Source organism: Polistes canadensis, unplaced genomic scaffold, assembly GCF_001313835.1.
Source record: "Polistes canadensis isolate GaletaPanama2010 unplaced genomic scaffold, ASM131383v1 scaffold_24, whole genome shotgun sequence".
Lineage (NCBI taxonomy): Eukaryota > Metazoa > Arthropoda > Insecta > Hymenoptera > Vespidae > Polistes > Polistes canadensis.
Window position 1 is genome coordinate 472,591 of NW_014569571.1, and position 22,554 is coordinate 495,144.

The following is a 22,554-nucleotide window of genomic DNA, read 5'->3' on the forward strand; positions in this document are numbered from 1 at the left end:
CTTATGTTAATTATTGCAATTAACGCATAATGGTATTAGATAATAATAGTGTAGTAAATTTATATATATATATACATATACAAATCTACTTTTACTACTTTACTTATTCATGTATGCATGTTTAAGAAATTCATTATATTTGATGCGATTGAAGAATTGAAATTATTTTAATTATTCTAAAAAATGATCTTATTTATTTTTCTAATAATTTATTTTTATCTAAAGTTAACATATGATTGCAATGTCGTATGATATGTGAGATAATAATATTAAAAAAGTATATATATATATAGAAACTATATATATATATAAGTGTAAATCTATATAAAGGCAAAGGCATAATTAGTCGGAAGGAAGATAAGAGAGGTTTAAAATGTTAAGAAAATGCGATATCTCGATGAATATTAAAGCTTCGTGTTAGTCAGCTTGGCGCCGCCTCTCTCGATAGGGGGTCATCGCCAGGGACGTGACATAATACGAATCAACATAACGTGCTCACGGACTCATTAAAGATAACGAGAACGGAACGAATGACCGAATGAATCATCCTACTCGCGTTCTTCCTACGATCCTATAATAAATATCCTCCGGTATATTTTATATGCATCTTTTTAATTACGAAATCTAACATAAGATACAATTTACTTACATACATGCGTATATATATATATCAAAGACGTTATTATTTTAAATAATCCACGTCTGAATTTTTTTCCTTTTCAAAAGAATATTTCCCACAAATTGTTATACTACTTAAACTTTGAATAGTTTCGCATCGTTTTAAAATAGAAAATATAAAACATTGTGTCTAATGTAAATGAGAAGATTAATGAAGTAGAAACATGTATAATACGTAAAAAAAGAACACGTCTGGTTAGAACCTGAGAAGAATAACGATGGAAAAGGGTAGGGAAGGGAAGGGAGAAGAGCTAATCGAAAGAAAAACAGTCTCTCGATCGTTTGTTTTGTTTATACATGTGTACTTACGTCAATCCTCACCTGACGTCTATATTTGAACGTTATTGTTTTTTTTTCTATTAAGAATCTCGTCATCGAACTTACAAACACATTGATCTTCGCGCGTGTTCGTTGGAAAGGTTATTCGGTGTCTATCCCAGTATACTGCGTAACTGTTTTCATATACATTGTCAGTCTTATTCTAACGTTGGGAGATGTAAAAACGATATTAGATAATTATCTAATTAATTTTTTGTATAAATGAAATTGATTGTTGTTATGCAAATAATATGCATATGTGAGAGAGTGTGTATATTACTGGTGAGTAATATATATATATCAATACGTGCATATATGTAACACGTTAAATTATATAATTCAGTTAAATCGTAGAAGCCTTCAATTTTACTCGAATTAATTAGGAATTAATAATATTCGGAATGTACGATATTAATATACAATTTCACGACGACATATATATATGTATTATTTATTTTTACATAAACATATCTTAGAATTTTTGTGTGTATTTATGTATGCACGCATGTGTATATGTATGAACGTATTTGGTATATTATTTCTATACGTGCATATGTTCAGTATACGTGTTCAGATTATTTGGGTATCTATGTGTATATGTATTATTTGTTGGCGTACTGTATTTGCATGTATGTTGGTATATATGTGTGGTCTATTATAATTGTGAAACGATGCGTGACATTCTCTCAATACGAATGTATAATATTATACAATACTAAAGGATTACGTATAAATTCTCTGACGTGTCATATAACTGCTTATTTTTCTTATCACGGCAGCCACATCGATATTGAATAATCGAAATATTTATATACGTTTGCTGTGTATACAGCAAGTTTTCAACAGATTTTCCGATGGGATCAAACACAAATGCCAGGCACTCGGTTTTTTTTCTTATACTTGGTGACACAGAGTATTGCAAGTCTGATATTTTTTTTATATCTATTATATCTTTCAACGTGTGTTAAGGGGTTCGTCGTCTCTTATTGGATTTGAGAAATATTTTTTAAAAACCTTAGGGATATATCATTGATAACTGTTCTTATTATTATGTGTGCTATTTCAATTGATGATGATCATTTGCGAGAACAGTAATAAAAATTGGAGAATTTTTGTATCGAATTTTTACACGATTTTTAATTATATTTCATAATATTTAACAAAATTTTGTTAAATTTATATATTGTCAAAATTTGTTATCTCTGATTTCTATCATTTTATAATATTAGAAATATTATTTTTCTATGTTCGGAATGTATAAATTGTCTTAATAAATGATCAATTCTAAATAATCGATACGTAAATAGTTAAACAAATTCGTGGTCAAAATGAAGTCAATGTTAATTTATGTCATTTATTGTACACTAGAAATTATGTAACAATTTAATAGAAGTTACATCAATTTGTTACTAATTTTTAATCCAAATTTCGATCTATCGTCTCATCATAAAAATCTATTTATTTTAATTCATTCTCTACACCTTCTCACTAACAAACATTACACGTACACACACACACGTATACTCATTTATAAATATACTTCATTTCCAAATAAAAATCTTATATCGATTCTAATTGTACCGATATATAATGATATGACAATGAATTATAAGTGAAAAAAAGAAAAAAAGAACAAATCAATTTGTTATGATTAACTTTATATCGTCTCTATCAATCTCCCATTGAAAGTATTAATTAATATGACATTAAAATGATTAATATATTTATTAAATATAAATCATGAAAAATAAATGAATAAACACAAAATATATATCATAATTATCAATACAATTATCTAATCGTTTAACTCACACACACACATGCCGATCAGTAAAATAATATTTTTATATCAACAACAACACACGTATAAAACATAATTCTATGTACTCATTGTTAGACTCTTTTCTAACATATGGAAGATAATATAGTTGTATTGGTACGATATGGAATCGGGTAAATGGTTTAAAGCGTTTGTCGTTTGCGCGCGCGTAACCTAAGCACGATTCGATTCATTCATTCTCTATCTCGGTCTTTCATTCGGTCGTTCATTGACCGAACAGCACGACAAACCAACCAACCACGTGCCTTGCGCTAACACGGAGGATAATCTACGCGGCCTTGCAAGTACGAACGCGAGCCACCGGCACAATAGTACGTGTGTCACCCACACATAACACACATAAACACAACACACTAACGTAGAGACATTAAACATGAAAACGATCAGGCTTCTACACAGACACGTACACGAGGTCTATGTATTCTTCGGGAAACTAATCGGCTGATCGACCAACCTGAATTATAATGATCGACTTCGCGTAACTGCTATCTAAGCATTGCGATCATCGTTTTACGACACTCTAATGTACAAGGACGCTCGTGCACGTACGTTTATCTATATGTATGTTCACATGTGTGTGTGTTTTCTGTTAAACACACAAATAGATAATTACATGGATTGTAAATATTTCGGAATATTCTAGGAAATATATGTGTATTGTAAATGTGTGTGTGTGTATATATATATTGTCTTTAGTAAATATTTAAAAATTAAACAATATATCGAATCTCGCGATGAGTTGAACATAATATTTCAACATTTGTTTAAATTGTTTAACACAATAAGTATTTATTACGATATATTATTATTGTTTATATATTATTAGTTAATTAATTAAAATTACTTGGACAAATAACAACAAATATTTTCGCCATCGATTGGTCCCTTGATACCATTTTAATTGCATATGAAATATTTCATTTTTATTGCTATCATTTTAATGAACAAATATAGTTACCGGTTACCTTACTTATAATTTGACTAGACTGTGATCAGGAAAATTGTGAATTTGTTATGGTTTAAAGATTCTTTTCGACTAGACATTATTTTCACGATATGTATAATGTAACGGGTAGAGGCCTTGACGTGTGTATCATAAAATCCCATTATCTCATTCGTGAGATTCCAATATAATTAACTGTTCGACTAGATATCTCATTTCAAATAGGTAATAATAAACTTTTCATTATCTTTGTGTTGGATTTGAAAAGTAAAAATAAACGAACGAATGAATGAACGAATGAATAAATAAATAAGGAAGTGTGAAAGATACGTGCGATAGTGTTTGACAACGGTGATAAAAAATGATTTATTCATACTTATGTTATATACTTAAATAATACATGTAAATCTATAATACATAAATGTAAAATTGAGCTTATTATTATAAATTCTATTTTGTTTTCGTCTGAAATTGGATACGGTTAGTTTATAAACATTGAAACAAATGTTAATTGGAATATTTTGGATCAATGATCGATGATCTATTGATGAGAGTAGATAAATATTGAAATATTCAGATTTGCGGTAGGGAGAAATGGGTAGGGGGAGGCGGAGGGGGAAGGGGAAGGGGGAGGGGGAGGTGAGTTTATTTCCATGATTTAATGCATAATGAACGCGCGTGCGTGTTCGGTTGAATTTTGTGAGTGGCTCGTCGTCAGGGTTGCATAAGGCTTTTGTAAAAATATGTTAATATGAATATGAACAGGTCACCTAACTATAGTTACGTAACATTTCCAGCAACACCGGTTGCTTACTTTCTCGTATACGTTCACTCCGTTCACTTGCCGACGCGGAAAAAGACATTGAAACTGAACAAGAAAGGTACAAAATCTTTACCTTTTCTCGAACGCTATTAATATTTATACACCTAACTGCCAAATTCAGGAATAGGAGAAACTTTGATCTCTTATTTGAGATTTTTGATAAGTTTCTTCTCTTTTACAATCACTGAGATATCCTTGGGAACTAATAACACGTTTGGATTTCAGATTTTTTCAACAATTTCTTATAATTTGTAATTATTTGATTTTATTTCTTTATCATTGTAATATAATATTATGATTTTGTAAATAAAAATTTTAATATATATATATTAATATTATAATTAATGAATGAATGAATTCTGTAAATATTAAATATTATATAAATTATATGTGTATACACATATATATTAAATGTTCGGAAATAAATTTCGTTTTTCGCATAGGGCTTTCGTTAGTCGTATTTACCGATATCTGACTTTACTCTAAATCTCAAAATCATTTACCATTTAATAGAATAAACATTTAACAATCATTTGACATAACAAAATGATATATAGTTTACGGAGAGGATTTGTTAAACGAATGTTAAAATTAAAATTGTTTTTAGTAATTTCGAATTAAAAAGTGCATTATTATTCGACCGGTTGATTAAATAAAAGCTCTCGATGGATGCTAATCTTCGAATAATAACACGAGAAATAGAAAACTTTCTTTTAGGCTAACAGATTATCGCACAAACGTTTCAAAGAACTTACATTAGAAACTTTTGTTATAATCCCCCCCCCCAAAAAAAAATTAATATTTAAATCATTGAATAACTTTCGGACAATTTGTCAGTTTTTAATGCAATTTTGCGGAATCGATTGTTAATCATATAATCGATTTTCAAAGGATTCACTTATTTTTTTTAAACTATAAATCGAAATATACATTGGAAAAAAAAAAAGAAGTTTGAATTTAATAAGTACAACGATTCGAAATCCGGTTTGGAGCATGATTTCCGAGTTATCTTACATAACGATTAATTACATTCTTTTTAATCTTATACGGTAAGGATAATTATGATACATGATATACGTTTCTTATCTTAAAAGACTGAGCTCGGGTTTGATTTATTCAGTATCGAGTTGAGCTCGTAGCTTCGAGTTTCATTTCGATCGAAGATGAATTAATCATTTATCATTTTTTTTTTTGTTTTTTAATCTTTCTCAGAGATATTACAATCTACGAGAAGTTATATTGGAATATTTAAATAAATTTGTTCTATTTCATTAATATATAGAAATATGACGAAAAGAAAAAAAAAGTTTCAATTAATTATAAACAACATAGCTCGTAATATCAATTCGCCAATATCATAATTTATTATTATCCGAAGTAAATAAAAAGATAAATCTTAGAATCATAAGGAAAAAAAAAAAAGTAGGATCAAATAAATCTGCGACACCAGATACACCTGTGTAATATTACATATATCACATTTGTAATATCATAGTTTGTAATATCCGAGTATTAGAACGTAGTAGTTGATGAGTAGTATAACACCGAACCAATAAACAATTCACACTTACTATCAAAAATAGAAAATCTATGTGAGAGTATTATAAAAATTACTTTTCCTTTTCTTTTTTCAAGAATCAAATGGTGAATTTGCATTAGAAGTTAAAATATCAAATATCTCGTAGGAGTAAACTTTTAAACTAATTTAGATACTCTTTCGTATATTATCTATGTACGAAGAGCCGAATTTTTCAACAACGCCGATCGTTATCAACGTTTTCATACCAACGAGATATCGAAACGAAGAGATAGAATTTCGCGAACGACACAATGTATATCTCACGTTCGATAGAGCGTTAATCTCGGACGAGTAAACCGATCGACGAAAAAGTTAGGAAGCTCTCTTCTATCGGGTGTAACTTTCCAACCCCTCACCGCACCCCTCACCGCACCCCTCCCACGCCCACGCCCTGCCCCCAGCCGCTTTATTTTTTTTCTCTACTTTTGTTTTTTTTTTCTTTTTTTCCCATTGGCTTTCTCGTTATTTTTTCACTTTCATTTTGCTACCGGATCGCAATATTCGTGTTATTCCGATAAAAGTGAACCGAGGTTTTAGCGAAGACTTCCCTCCCCCCCCCCCTATGACCGATGTTTGCCAATACTTTCATTTATAAATTACCGAGCCGAATGTCCAATATTTTTATTGTTATTTTTGTTTTTTTTTTTTATCTCTAATTACGTACGGCAATATATTCAAATGTTATTTAATCTGAACGATTAAATCCTTTTTATATTATTTTTGTTTTTTTTTTATTTTTTAATTCATTATTGTTATATTTAATATTAAAGAATACAAATGTTTAGTATATCGTATTTATTTAAAAAATTGTATTTTACGGTCAATTGAAGTAAGTAATCTCAATCGTTAAAAACAATTGCGATGAAAGTTAATGTTTTATATTCATTTTTTGTTTTTCTTTTTACGTTGATTTCTTTCGAGAAAGATTAACGAGTTAACTTTTAAGATGAATTTTAATATTTTGACAGATATATAATCATAATATACAAATGAAATTTATTTATTTATTTTTCTTTCTTTCTCTTAACGCGAAAGGTGCGGAGAGAATGCGTCGGGAGGAATATGTGGTGGGGGAAATATGTGAAAGGAGATTTCCAAGAGAAAGAGTGGGAGAAAGAAAGAAAAAGAGTGTGAGAGAGAGAGAGAGATAGCGAAGCCATGTAATGAAGAAAGAAGATGTGCTTAAAGAAGGTGGGGGAGGGAACGAGAGGGTAAATTTATCCGTCGGAACCGAACGAAGTTCTTTGCGGCATGGTACGGTACGGTGCGGTACGGTACAGTACGGTACGGTACGATACGATACGATACGATACGGTACAGCGTTTTCCGCCACCGCGATTTTGCTTTTACCTCTTCTTTTGCCGTTAGGCGAAATTTTTCTTTCCTAGTATGCTTCCGGCTTCGGTTTAACATTTGCTACGATCTTGGATGGAATCATTTTCAAAGAGAAATTCATCATATTTTACCAGCTATTAAATCAAATTATTCGCATTAAAGGTTAGGGGGGAGTCATAATTTACGAGTACATTTATGAGCACTCGTATAGAATCATGTTTTTTTTTCAACAAATATTTAAAACAAACGGGTTAATGTTTTTTTAATATACCTTTATTTTTGCTTTTTCGTGCTTTTAATTACGAATCAACGGTATCGTAAATTAATTTTTATCAGCGTACTCTCTATGGCATCCCGTATCGAACAATTACTTTCTTTTTTTTCTTTTTACAATATTTGCAAAAATAATTCGACGGTGTTTTCTTCAATTGTTTTGTTTTATTATTATTAATTAGGATTAATTAAATCATTTTTTTTTTTTAAGAATACCGAAGAATAAATAAATAAATTCGCGTTGTCTTATACAACGAGAGAAGAAGCACCGAATGACCAACTTCAAGACCCCATAGCGTCGTTATGTTGGTCACCGCGGTCATTGGTTCCTATTAAAAAGTTGTTCTACGGGATCTCCCCATCGGTATCCTTTTCAAGTAAATCTTTTGGGACGCCATATAAATATATATACATAAATTATAACAAATTGTCCAGATTGTTATTTGATAATTAAAAAGAAAAAGTAGAAATAAACATTTTATGTCAATAATATAAAAAGCAACAAATTTAACAATAAAAAAAAAAACAACAACAACATTATAAATCGTCGTCCGTATTTCGTGGCGTACAAACAACGCGTATCAGTTGAAATAAATTTTTGTAAAAACTTTTTAACGGAGCTTGGAATATTTTGTAATGTATTACACGTAAAATCGTGTCCTCCTTTCTACCCTCCCCTCTCCACCCAAACGATCCCCATTAATGGCAGGGTACTTGTAATTTTTGGAAAAATACAACCGAACGAATGAAAACTATAGCTCGCGTGTATTTTCTAAATTCTACGCTTATATACAACTCGAAAGAAATGAATTTAGTTTTTGTTTTTGTTGTAATTGTTTTCACGAAAACGTTTAACATACCTACTTACTTAATAAGGAAGAACGAGGAAACGAAAGTACCTCGTTAAATAAGTATCTACCTACCTTTGAAAGATATAATCGATATCGATTTTGTTTTGTTCAAATTTTTTTGTTTGTTTGTTTTTTTTTTTTAAGTAAAACATTAAATTATATCGAGAAGAAAAAATAAAACCCTTTGATCGATATATCGACGAACATTAAATTATTATTTCAATAAAATATTTTGCCGTAGAAAAATATTGTAGAGAAAAAATTCGCGATAAAACTTGTCAACTAGTTTAACTCGTAAAATCATTATTACCAATTGTTAAATATAACAAATAGTTTATAGAATAGTCTACGTGAGGTTTCTTAGCTATCGTCAGAAAGACACCACGTTTCTCGCGCCGGTTGGTTGGTTAGCGCGCCGTGCGCCATGCCACGGGGATTTACCGTTAGTTACTTCGAAAACTTAGAGCGCGAGGTAGAGTAGTCGATAGACAAGAAGAAGGGAACAAAAACAACACTATGAAGAAAAAGAAACAAGAAAAAGAACAAGAAGAAGAAGAAGAAGGGTGGAAGTATGGAAGGAAAGGAAGAACACGAAAAGGAAGAAGAAGAAGAAGAAGAATAAGAATAAGAAGAGAAGAAGAAGCGAATGCTGGAATGAGAGGGAGAGAAGTGGGAGGAGGGGAAGGAAGGAATTGGTGTTGGGTGGCTGAGCGGGGAATCGTGGGGAGGGGGAGGGAAGGATTGGCGAGTGGCTCGAAGAAAGAAAGAGAGAGAAAGAAGAAGGAGGTCGGTGTAATGGGGTGGGGTGGGCTCGAGAGAAGGGGGGCCAGGAGGGAAAAATAGAGACAAGAAAGGCGCAATGATCGTTCGTCCGAGAAAGAGGATGGGGTTGGATGAGGATGAAGTGGAGAGAGGAGTGTAGTGAGGGACTCTATAACGAGACAAGGTTGGGAGGTCATCGGTACGTTGGGTAGACCGAGACAGGAGAGACTGGCATCGGGCCATGAGAAAGAAGCCTCGCACGACAGAGACGGTAGATACGCGTGCGACCAAAGTGGAGAACGATGGTGAGGGTGATGAGGGGGGGTGGTGGAAGGCGCGAGGGTCCCCCCACGCGTATATGTAAGCATGTATATGTATGATGAAAAGAGAGAGAGAGAGAGAGAGAGAGAGAGAGAGAGCAGTGAGAAGCAAAAGAAAGAAGAGTATGGTTGGCTGGCAGGCACTCTCTTGCCTCTACTTTATTCCCTCCCCCCTTCCCTCTCGGCCACTCTTTATCTGACTTTCTCTCTCTCTCTCTCTCTCTCTCTCTCGCTCGCTCAGTCCCATAAGCAAGCGTTTGCATGACAAAGACAGAAGAAAAGGCATCGTCAAGCGAGTTCCACGCCAAGCAAGCAAGCAAGCAAGCAAGCAAGCAAGCAAGCAAGCAAGCAAGCAAGCAAGCTAGCTAGCTAACAGCAAGCAAGTAAGCAAGCAAGCAACGCACAGTCTACTCGGCTCGAAGAAGGACGCTACTAACAGCTACGATTTCAAGATGATCGAGGGAACTGGTGGAGGAACGCGAGACTACTATTACTCCTACTAGTACTACTACAACTACTAGCATGATAGTCGTCACGTCGAACCATTTTTCGTGTCAATTGTCGGGCCCGGCTTGGCCTGGCTTGGCCTGGCTTGGCCTGGCGTGGCGTAGCGTGCCATGGTATGGTATGGTATGGTATGGTATATAGCATGGTATGGCGTGCTGTTCGAGGCCGTGACGATCTCCGCACCGTGTGTCTTCTTTCGCACCCACGCCTCGTCGTCTCGTTCTACTCGGTCGCACGATCGCATGCTAGATTGAATGATCGGCGCCTGTGAGTGCGCCGATGAACCATCGGTCGCACGAACGTTACGTTCCGATTCTATCCCATTCCGTAACACCCCTTTTATCCCCCGTCCCATATCAACCACCTACCCCCCCAACCCCCTAATCCTCGCGTCAAAGCGCCCTTCATCGTCGTTTACATTCGCTTGCTTTTATTCTACCCGAATTGACTCTTTCTTTCCTTTTTTTTTTTCTTTTTTGCTTTCTTTCTTTTCCTATAAACTTTTGGAACCCATTTTTTGTTCTTAGAGGAACAGTAAAAAAAGAAAAAAAAACAAAGGATATTTTTGTATTAATACGGATAGAAAATGAACAGAATGGTAAGGCAAAAGGCAAGAAGAAACACAGAAGAAGATGGTTTTCTTCTTCTGGTGGACGTTCTCTGCTTCACGACTTAGCGAGCAGTGGTCCGAGAGGAAGGACCGGTTTCAAAGGATGCTCCCACCTTTCGTCCTTCGAACGACTACGACGCGTCGCTTCTCTCTACGCTCCTGCATTCCCTCCCGCTTATATTCATTACTTCTTTTCCATCCTCTTTCTCTTCTTCTTCTTCTTCATCTTCTTCTTCTTCTTCGTCTTCTTCTTCTTCCATTTGGTCTTTGCTGTTGGTCGTTATCATCCTTCGTTTCTCTCTCTTTCTAACTTTCCATCGTCCATACAACGATCGTAGGGGCTTTCTCAAAGACATTCGGTCAGCATCTCTCTCTCTCTCTCTCTCTCTCTCTCTCTCTCTCCCTCTTTCTATCTTGAACGAATAGCTTCGTCGCAGTAATTTATTTTTAATAAACGATCCGCTTGCCTCTCCTCCTCCTCCTCCTCCTCCCAAGGAAGAAACTCGTCTTGCACGTTCGTTTATCGTGTCCTTCTACTACTCTCCACCAAGAGAAAAAAAGAAAGAAAGAAAGATAGATAGATATATATATATATAGAGAGAGGGAGAGAGAGAAATGGGAAGGGATGGGGGGGAGAAAGATAAATAGAAAGAGATCCTTTTCATGGACGATCGACTCCTCGAGTCATATCTTTTCGAGTCGATCGTGTTTCGCTCGTTGAACTCGATTTAAACATCGCGCGAGAAGAGACAGAAAAAGACGAAATGAGTTAGACGGAGAAAGAGTTAGGGCGGGATAAAGAGAAAGAGGGGGATAGAGATAGAGAATGATAGAGATAGAAAGACAGGCCGAGTATATTCGTACGTAAATACGTATGTAGTATATGTAGAAGTTGATTTTTCCTGGGTAAAATCGGCACTCGAGCATAATGGATCGGCGCGTCCCTCTTGAACGAGGCATTGATGGAAATTTAATATGACGAAAAAGACACTCGAGGAGGATTTTAATATCGCGTGTCTGTCGAAAACACAGGAACGTCCCCGGCCCCGTCCCCGTCCCCGTACCGTCCCTGTCATCCCATCTACGAATTCATAATTTATTATTTGTCAGGGTTTTGAGTTAGACCTGATAGGACCGATCCACTTCTACGGTTCATAACAAAAGCCTAGGGTCTTCATCCACGTACGCTTGCACTTATACCTTTCCTACGTTTATAATATATTCTTATTTGGTTTATCTCCTAACGCAAATGCATATAGGTATGTAAATATTTAGATAAGCATGGTAATGATATTTGTCTGGTTTGTTTTCTTTTTTTTTGAACTACGTTATGTTTCTGTCGTAAACAAAAAAAAAACAAACAAAAAAATATCGCAATAGCCCAATAACATGTCAATAAAAATGGCCACCGGCCGAATAGGTACAGGAACGAATCCGATTCTCTCTCATCTTGGCACATCGGATGAAAGTTGCTGCTCTAGCTGGCTAGAGAGGTTGCTTGCTTTGCTGCTGGCTACTTTCTAAATTTAGGCCAGCCCATTCGGCTTTCACGCGCCGAATTTCTGGACGGAGAACCAACGACCTTAAATTATCTTTCTTTATCATTCTACATTTTTGTTTTCCCCCGCTCATCTTATTTAATTTATTATTATTTTCCGTTTTTGGAGTTATTTGCTTTTTCTCCTTTTTTTTTTTTTTTTTTTTCTAAATAGAATTTTTCTTATGTCTTATTCTTCATCCTTTACAACTATAGCGTGTTCTAACGAGGTATGTTCATGGCACTGCAACGGGAATCGTGAAACTCTTTGGTTCGTTTGCCGTATGTAGAACGGAGAACGGAGAACAGAGAGAATGTGATTCATTCTATGACTCAAGCACCAGTCAGAATAGAGAGTGAGAAAGAGATAGAAAGAGATTGAGAGAGAGAGAGAGAGGGAGTAGAGGGGAAGGGAGAGAGAGAGACAGAAGTCGCATCAGGCTTGCGGCGCGTTTTCCGAACGGAGTTGGTTACTTCGTTGTATTTAATGTCGCGGAAGGAAAGACTTGGACAGGACTAACCGCAAACATCGTCGTATCTTTGTCTTTGATTTTTCATAACACCGTGGCCCATCCGTTTAGTAACTTCTAATTTTCCAAATTGTTTCCACTAATTTTATTTTTCATGTTTTATACCACCAATACTATTATTTAAGTATATAATTCAATAATACAATTATGTGCATGGATGTGTTGTTGGTTTGGTCAATGAGAAATCTTAATTAAAAATGTTCAATAAAATATATATATATATATTTATTATTTATTGAAAATCTAAATAATTTTAATTGTATTTTTGAGTTATTTTTGTTATATCAATATTATTGAAAATATTACAAATTATAGCAAATTACTTATTGATTAACCTAATATAATTATTACCGCGTGTATATGAATTTTGCCTGTTTCAAAAAAATAATATTATATTTAAAGAATATAATTAATATATAAATTTCTAATAAAAAAATGACCAACAAGGTATCAAACTAAAAGATCCTTTTTCCATTCTTGGCAAACTACCCACGCTAGGTTATAGATCCACCACCTTGATACTGTTGAAACTATTGCGTAACGTATTAATACCGAATAAAAATGGCCGACACTTTTTTTTCGTACCAATTCATATTGTAAATGAAATAAATCTACACATGGGCTAATAATCGTGATTTTAAATGTTTGAACAAAAATAGGAATAATAGAGAAAAAAAAAAAAAAGAAAAGAAAAAAGAAATGAAAAATAAAAAGACAAGAGAAATATTATTGGTGGCAGTACAACGAGGACACATTGGTGAACGGCAATAGTTTACATGAGTTTACTGGCGTCGCCGTTGAACGTCCTCGAATAACGGCGCCACCTTCGTCGTAGTCTTCATCGTCGTTGTCGTTGTCGTTGGTCGTCGTCGTCGTCGTTGTCGTTGTCGTCGTCGTCGTCGTGGCTTCGTCGTTGTTGTCGTCATCGTCGTCGTTGTCGTCGTCTGTTCGTGCGGGTGTCCCTCGACAAAGTAGGTTAGGTCGATGAGGCCACGATGACGCCGACACGCCGCGGTTTCTGCGCAGCGCTCTCGATTCTTACGAGCTCTGTAACCTTCCACTTTTTCTTCTTCTTCTTCTTCTTATGCTTCTTTTTTTCTTCTTCTTCATCTACTATTTCTTCTTTCTCTTCTTCTTATTTTTCTTTAGATTTGTATTAAGTCTCATACGTTATCTCATCTCCACTTCTTTATTTCTTTACGTTTATAACTAACCTATTCCTCGAACAGATTATATGAAGTTACGTTAGTCACCGGGAACTACGTTCACAACAGGATGAGTAAGTAATTATTTATTTTCTCGATGACGTTTTTATGTTTTTATTTTTTACAAATATTAATATTGTTTATAATTAGAAGAAGAGTCTTCCGTTAAACAGAACGATTTAATTGTTGTTATTATTATTATTATTTGTTGGACTGATTTGGAATTTTTTAATTGTATAAAAAACGTTTGGAATGTTTATTAATAAATAATTGAACAATCATGAGTATTGGTATATATTCATTATTAAGATATAAAATTGTACAAGTACCCTATTGTAATATAATTTTTTGTATTTGATAGTACTCACTTACATTTTAGTATTATCACTACTGAAAATTTTCATTTAATTATTAAGCTATTATGACACGAAAATAATTTAGATTTCTATATACACGAGAGAGAGAGAGAGAGAGAAAAAAAAAGAGAGAACTAGAACTAATTAATCATTACTTTCCAATAACTAGTCCAACTCCAACTAGTTTCTAAATACTTCAATTAAAAATAATGTTTAATTAATTAATCATATAAAAACCAATTATCAATTGTATTAGAAAATGAAATAATCTCATAAAACGTGTTTACTAATTTCAATTCCCCCAAAATAGAGTAAATTATAAATAATTTCATCCGACGAATAATCGATCGACCAAATTTGTTCTATTTTCGAAAATCTTTACCTGAGTCAAACAGTTCCTTGCTATTAACTTAATCAATATATTCATCTTCTGCACGTTGAGTTATTGGGTTGATTTTTCTTCTTTCTTTTTTTCTTCTTTTTTTCTCTTTTTCTTCTTTTTTTTTTTTTGTTTTTTTTTATACTTTTCATAAGATAAACAGAAAGGAAAAGAAATTGGTCGGAATGAAATTTTAGTTTCGTACTCGAAAAATTATTCGACCGTTTCGAAATAAGTTCTCCGAAATGGAGATAAAACTACCGGTCTTATGCGAATCACCGATAATTTCTTCAAAGAGTACTGAAAAGAGTTTAGTCACCTCCGCGAAGGCCAACAAATCGGTGACGCACCCTTCTCTCGTACTGCACTTTGATGCGCGTATCATTCGAGTGAAACAAATTAATCTAACGATCCAATTTTATTCTATTATAGAATAATAATCGCACGTGATCAAAAAAACGAATCTCTCTACAATTTATTTATTTAATTATTTTTTTTTTCGAACCTACGAAACGGTTATTCAATAAATACGCATTTTTTATTCTCCTACATTGGATTGACGAATAAGTAAAAGCAACATTTTTCGCTAGTTTGTATTTAAATAAATAACTTTTCTATCTATTATTAAAAATATTTAGCAATTTATAGTTAAATAAATAACTTCTTAGTATTATTTAGATCTACGAATATGGGTCGACAAGTTTTGTGAAGATTACGTTGGAAAATAAAAGATTAATCAGAGATAGAAAAATTCTTTCTATGTTAGGCTAAAGAATTTGTCAACCCATATTCGTAAAAATTCCGAAATTGTTCATAGATGATCAATTCAAAAATTATATTCTTAAAATACAACAAAATAAATAGGGTATACATTTGTTTTCAATAAATTTATTATTTGTTTGTAATTATTCACAAGTTATTTCAATTATTCGTGTTTAATATATTTGAAATAAAACAAAAATTTATAGTTGTGGAAGACAAAGGTTTTCTAACATTCGAAGAGAAATATAATCGTGTTAAATAACTTATCTCTTAATTGAATTATGTGTTTTATTAACTTTAGGATTTATTCGGATAGCAGCGAAATGCATAGAAACCGTTATCGTTGATAACAAAAGATCAGTATTGCAGAAGTGTGTCTATCTTATTTCTATCGTTAATAGATAATACATTCACTTTACAATTTTATTCATTTTCATTTGGTATAAAGAAAATAATCAAACTCGTGAGTAGTAAGAAAACATGTTTCATTATGTTTAATACGAGTCCGAGTATTAATGCGTTCGCTGTACGAACAGTACGAATAATAAAACTAAAGTAAACTTGAAAATGATGTTATTCAATAGGATAAAATTGATTGAGTGTAATTTTTGCTGTTCACTAAAAAAATATCAAAATTTTATCTCATTGAAGAATTAATGAAATGAATAACAAGGATTCGAAAATGATTTGCATATTTTGCTAAAAAAAAAAAAAAAAAGAACATAAATTAAAAAATGTTATAATTTAATTTTATTAAATACATATATTTTAAATATGTTTCAATTAAAACTAATATTAGATTAATATGTTTCCTTTTTTTTATGGATCACATATATGTGTTACACTAAATATTTAAGTATAATAAGTATGCGTGGAAAGTTTGGTATTCGACTCGACGAATCATACTACGTCGTTTCTAATCTCCTCGTTATCTTTTAGCCATGCCTATCGATAATCTCGACGATAGTGATTCATACTCGATCGTAAAACGATGTCAAAGCTTTTAAAATTAATCTAATCGAATTGAATTTCCTATCGATTTATCGAGACCAATTCTTATATTTATTAATTTTTATTTTTCATTTCGTTTTATTGTTTATTTTTATATATTTGTGCATCAAATAATCGAATAATACTACGAAGTACGAGGTTATACTATTTTTTTTTTAAATGAATCAATTTTTATTTAAATTTCCCGCCAATAAAGATCAAAGTTTTGATTTTTGTACCAAAAACTGGTTTCGTTTTTCTTCTCACGTCAAATAAACTTATACATATATGCATATATATATATATATATAATATATTACTTATACATATATAAATATATATGTGTACAAATAGATATATAAATATATATAAGTATGCATAATAGGTTTCATAAACATTCGCGCGAGCAAAGTTTCGTCGTAGGTTTGTTGCTTCTTTCGCAAGAAGGAAGAACCGCGAAATGCTATCATCGTTGGTCGTTTGCTAGCGGTGCCAGCGGCGGGGGTTATCATGTAGGCCACGTGACGTCATATCGTTCTCTGCCGCCAACAAAATGGCTGCCGTTGTATCTCGGTAGCGGGTCAGAACGGAAAAATAAAAATTTCTTCCTCTTAAGTATACGTGGAAGTGTATAAATACTTGATTTTATCTACTACTCATATAACTTTTAATATATCTAACTGAACATGTATTTGTTTACTTTATCGATAATATTAATTCATATTGTCGAAATAACTGATTTAACCTACAACAACCAATATGGCGCTTAGATTTCTTACTCTGATAATTTTAAACTTTTCATTTGTTCATCTTATTGGAAGAAAAAATACAATTTATATGAAATAGAAAAATTTATTTGTAAACCAATCTGAATTTCTTGGCTGCAAACTGAAATAAACTGATTCTAAACACACTATATTAAATATTATTAATAGTTAAATTAATGTGCAAAGATCGCTCTACGAATTCCCGAATAGACTGATTTATTCATTTATTCGCATAATTAATATTGAAATATTAGAAAATAATAATATGCATTATCATATACAGATATAATATTTGTTGAGGAGGGGGTGGGTGGTATTATATCTTCGCAAAGAATATATGACGAATATCAAAACGAAGGGAGGAAGGAGCGTTGCGTGGCGCGTCGGCAGTGTCGATCATGTGACCTTGACGCGACAGAGTTTTGAACGATGAAGTTTGCCGCCGGTGTTAAAAAAAAAAAAAAATACCAGAAAATAAACCATAGGTGTGCACACCACGTGTGTTACGATCGAACCGATAATCGTTAAACGCGCGGATATTTTTTTTTATTTTTCGCAGTTAGAAAAAAAAGTTTGAGAGCTTTGACGTTGGAATTTCACGAGTTTCCATCGAATCGAAGATATTGTATATTATGCATGTGTTTATAAACCTTTGTGTGTGTGTGTGTGTGTGTGTGTGTATGCGTACGTATGCATATGTGTATGTATTGTTTATCTATATCTTTCTCTGCAAACTTCCTCCACCGTCCTTCTTCATCCCCATACCCCCAGGAAAGCTTTCTCCTCTTTCGTTTCTACCTCGTGCTTTTGGCGGTCACGCGAATAAGCCATTTGCCGAGAATCACGAGCGACTTTTTGCGTTGACGTTCATCGTATTTCTGTGTGTGTGTGTGTGTGTGTGTATTATTCTCTTTTTACAACGCAATGTACGAATTAAATAATACAAAAAAAGAGGGGGAAAGGGAGTAAACGAACACTACCAAACGTGTACGCGAACGTCAACTAAATCGTCGTATCTCATTAATTTTATCTTATTTATTTTTTGTATTTTTTTTTCGGGGTGTATGTTGGTTAATATTATTTTTTAATGTAAATCGCATGTAACAATAATTTTACGAAGTATTAGTTGATCTTTTTTTAAATAATCAGATACGATTGATCTCATTCGTTTGAGTTAATTTATATATAGTATGTTGTGTTTTGATAATAATCATATTTTATTCTATACTTTCTATGTGTTCGCAGATTATTTTTCTTTTCGAAAGAATCAGATTAGATCGATATCATTTATATAAACCAAATTTACGTAGTTGATAATAATTATGTGTATATATATTTTCTTTTTTATATTTCTGTTTATTTTTAAATTTGTTTATAAAATACCTGTTTTCTTTTTCATTTTAAGATAAATATGAAAATTATTATCAAAGGATTGAGATAAGATATGCATATTTAATATTGTTATAAATCGTAGATATATAATTTCACATATGAATGGAATAAAAATATTTGTTATTTGATAACACTATTATTATATCATACTAATCAAATATTTTTTTTTTCTTCGTTATCTATAGAAATCATATTTTGTTATTTTTTTTTTTCAAACGTTATAAAACGTGTAATAGCAAATTCCTCTTACAATTAGTTAAAGAATCTCAAAACAATTTTAGATAAGAAAAGAAAACTTGAGTTCTTTATCACAATGTGTGAAAAGAAAAAAAAATGGATTAATAAAATAATCAGAAAAATGTTTGGTGAGAACATTTGGACAATTATTATTCCTTCGCGTACTTTTTTTTTTTCTTATATACACTTGCTTACTTAGTTCGTCGAAGAATCGATCGGATCTCGAAATAACACAGGAAATGTTCTTTCCCTTTGATGCTCTTAGCGCGCGTTCGGGATGAACGTATCGATTTATCGAGACGGACACCACAAATTCTACGTAGTACAAACGACGAGCAGCGAGAACGTCGAACGAAAATGCTGCTAAGAAAATACGATCGATACAATTCCATTCTAGAATCTGGCCCTAACAGACTAACAATAAAACAAACTTAGAAGATTAAGAAAGTAACGATAACGATAATGCATGATAAAGTATCACACAAAGTTAAAGAAAAAAAATACATTCAATTAATAATAAAAAAAATAAAATATCTCAAAAAAAAAAAAGAAACAATAAAAATCGTAACATATCATTAAGCAAAAGTAGCAACCAAGAAACTACCCTAAACGTTTACAATTAATAAAAAAAAAAACTTCGTTTACTCTTGTAAAACAAAATAGAAATAATAAAATCAAATATTAAAAAAAAGTCAAAAGACTTTGGTGGTACGATTTGAAAAAGAAAAAAAAGAAAAAAAAGAAAAAAAAAAAAGGGAAATAAATTCCCTTGGCATGATCAATAATGCCCAATAATAAATATAAACGAATGAACGAATGTGAATATGAGAACGTAATAAAAAAAAACAAACAAACAAACAAAATTACTCGTTTCATCGTAATTAGATAAATGGATGAATGATAAAATCATACATAGGACTAGATCAAAGGTGTTTCGATTGGATAATTAAAAGATGAAGTGTCGAAGGTTCGTTTGATTTTGCGAGCATCATTGGAGACTTGTTATCGATCTATCGAACGTGTGCCAGAGGCTACACTGGCTTCGGACTTAACGGACAAGATGGTAAAATCCACTCTCCGCGGTGTCTGTACGTTCGTTTCTATGTTCGCGTTGGATAATACCAGAGTTCACCTAAATATAACCCCTAAGTAGAAAGAGAGAGAGAGAGAGAGAGAGAAGATGTCGAGAAACTATCAGCTATGCGTGTGACCGTCCTCCACTTATGTAGAAGTGAACTCGAGAGGGTAAAAGACAGAGAAAGAGAAAGAGAGAGAGAGAGAGAAAAAGAGTAGATGTGTGTGTGTATGAGAGAGAGAGAGAGAAATAGAGGATGGCAGAATGGAATAGCTTCGAACTCACAGTAACGTGTCCAGGCTGCGCAGGCAGCTACAGCTACAGCTGCGGACATCACCACGACGATGCATTATTTTGCACGTGGCTTAATACCTACGTATATCTCCAGCCAGATAGCAAGAGAAAAGCAGACTGACGCGGTTTGATGCTCAGCCACGACCCGTTCATTAAATCGGTTTTGGTTTATCGACGCGAATACCATCCATCGGTCGTCGACCCTATTTACAATGAATAATAATATTATATATTTTACTATCTATTTTATCAGTAGCCTTCACACACCCCCGTCAAACCCCAGCCCGTTACCACCACCCAGATAATAAAAAAAAACAAACGAGCATCAATCGAAAACTGAGGTATCTGTCTGTTGATCGATGAAAAATCTTGACAATCGAATACAGATTCATGTATTTATATTTTACGTAATAATATTAAAGAGACTATTGTGTGTAGTATCACATTGTATGATCAAGTATGTATAGATACTCGAGAATGGGATATAATAAAATTAAAAGGAATAAAACATATTTAATCGGTTAAAGTATATTCCGTAAAAGAAAAAAAAAAAAACAAAAATAAATATATATATAATGAATATTTTTCATGAACTTTGACATTGGTGACAAGTTGGGTAGATTTCACATAGAGAAAGATAGTGAAAAACAGGTCTACGTATCAGAATATATCTAAATCTATATGCTCATATATATATATTGTATATATCTGTGTGTATATGTGTATGCACGCTCGTGTGTATGTGTGTGCATGCATGTATCTGTATAAATATATATATATAGATATATTCGTAGTTGGTACATTCTCCCCTAATTCCAGGATCCCGTAGGTGGATTTGGTTCGGCGTCGGGGCGTTCGAAAATTGGTATTGGCGTGGCCTGGAGCGGCAGCAGCCGCAGCACCACCAGCAGTAACAGCAGCAACAGCAACGATAGTAGTACCAGCACCGATGGAAGCACCAGTACCGGGGAGTTTCTACTTGGAACGCCGGTGTGCCGGGGGTATGGCAAGAGAGCGTAACTATAATGAAGGCAACCCCCGTTCCGTCCCACAACACCCCTCGACATCGCCACTGCCATCCCTCCTGCTCACCCCTCTTCCCATCTCGTTGGCCAACCTCCCCTCACCCCCTCTCACCCTCTCACCATTTCACCCCCTCTCTTTCTCTCTCTCTCTCTCACTCTCTCACTCTCTCACTCTCATCTCTCTGTCGTTCTGTCTATCTTGTACGGGGTTATGCGCATGCGCGAGGGTCGAAAGGAAAAAAATCGGCCCGGCTAGGAGAATGGGAGAAACGGTGGAGGAGGAGGATGAGGGAGGATGAGGGAGGAGGATGGAGGGGGGTGGGTGGTCGTATCGATCGCGCTAACATCGGACTCCGTGCTCTGCTCGAGTCCGCTCGAATCCGCTCGAACCCGCTCCAGCTCGCTTCTCTACTACTATTATTACTACTATTACTATTACTACTACTGCTGCTACTACTACTACTACTACTACTACTACTACTATTACTATTACTACTACATTTATACTCTAAAGTTTCCTTCTCTAGTCGATAGTTTCGTGCATGTATTTGTATATATATGTATCTATCTATGAGCAGACAAATGTGGGGACGTTTGTTATGGGGATGTTTCTATAATATCATACATATTATATATCTTTCGATAAAATACTCTAAACATTGTGAATACATTTATACATTTGTTTATGTATATGTATGTATGTATGTATGTATGTATGTATGTATGTATGTATGTAAATAGATAGATGGATAGATAGATGCATATAAATGTATTCAATGTTTTGAGTATTTTATCGATGATATTATTATTTTTAATAGCACGCCAGAGTGTCGTTATATCTATGTATCTATGTGTTTTTATTTTATTTATTCTTTTTTTTGTGTTTTTTTCTTGTTTCTTTATTTTTTTTTTTTTTTTTAAGGTATTTTATAATCGTATAGAGGAGAGACCATCTTTTTTAGATAGGTGAAAAAAAATCATAGTTATTGGGAAAGAAATAGTTTCGTTTTCAATTTGTTATTACTAATTATTTTTTTTTCATCATTATTGCATCGATAGATTGATCGATAAATGTTTATAGATATTTAGAGAATATTTTTTAATAATTTAAGATTAATGAAAGAAGATAGATTAATAGATATTCATAGAAATTTTTATATATTTTA

The 22,554-nt window shown here is 33.2% G+C and overlaps 1 long non-coding RNA gene across 1 annotated transcript in view; it reads left to right on the plus strand.

The window, feature by feature from the left end:
* Positions 1-1,087: 1,087 nt before the first annotated feature.
* LOC106783685 overlaps positions 1,088-22,554 on the plus strand; it is a 29,796-nt gene continuing 8,329 nt past the window's right edge. The window contains exons 1-2 of the long non-coding RNA XR_001381338.1: positions 1,088-1,278; positions 21,183-21,364. This is a non-coding gene — a long non-coding RNA (uncharacterized LOC106783685). The remainder of the gene's footprint in view (positions 1,279-21,182; positions 21,365-22,554) is intronic.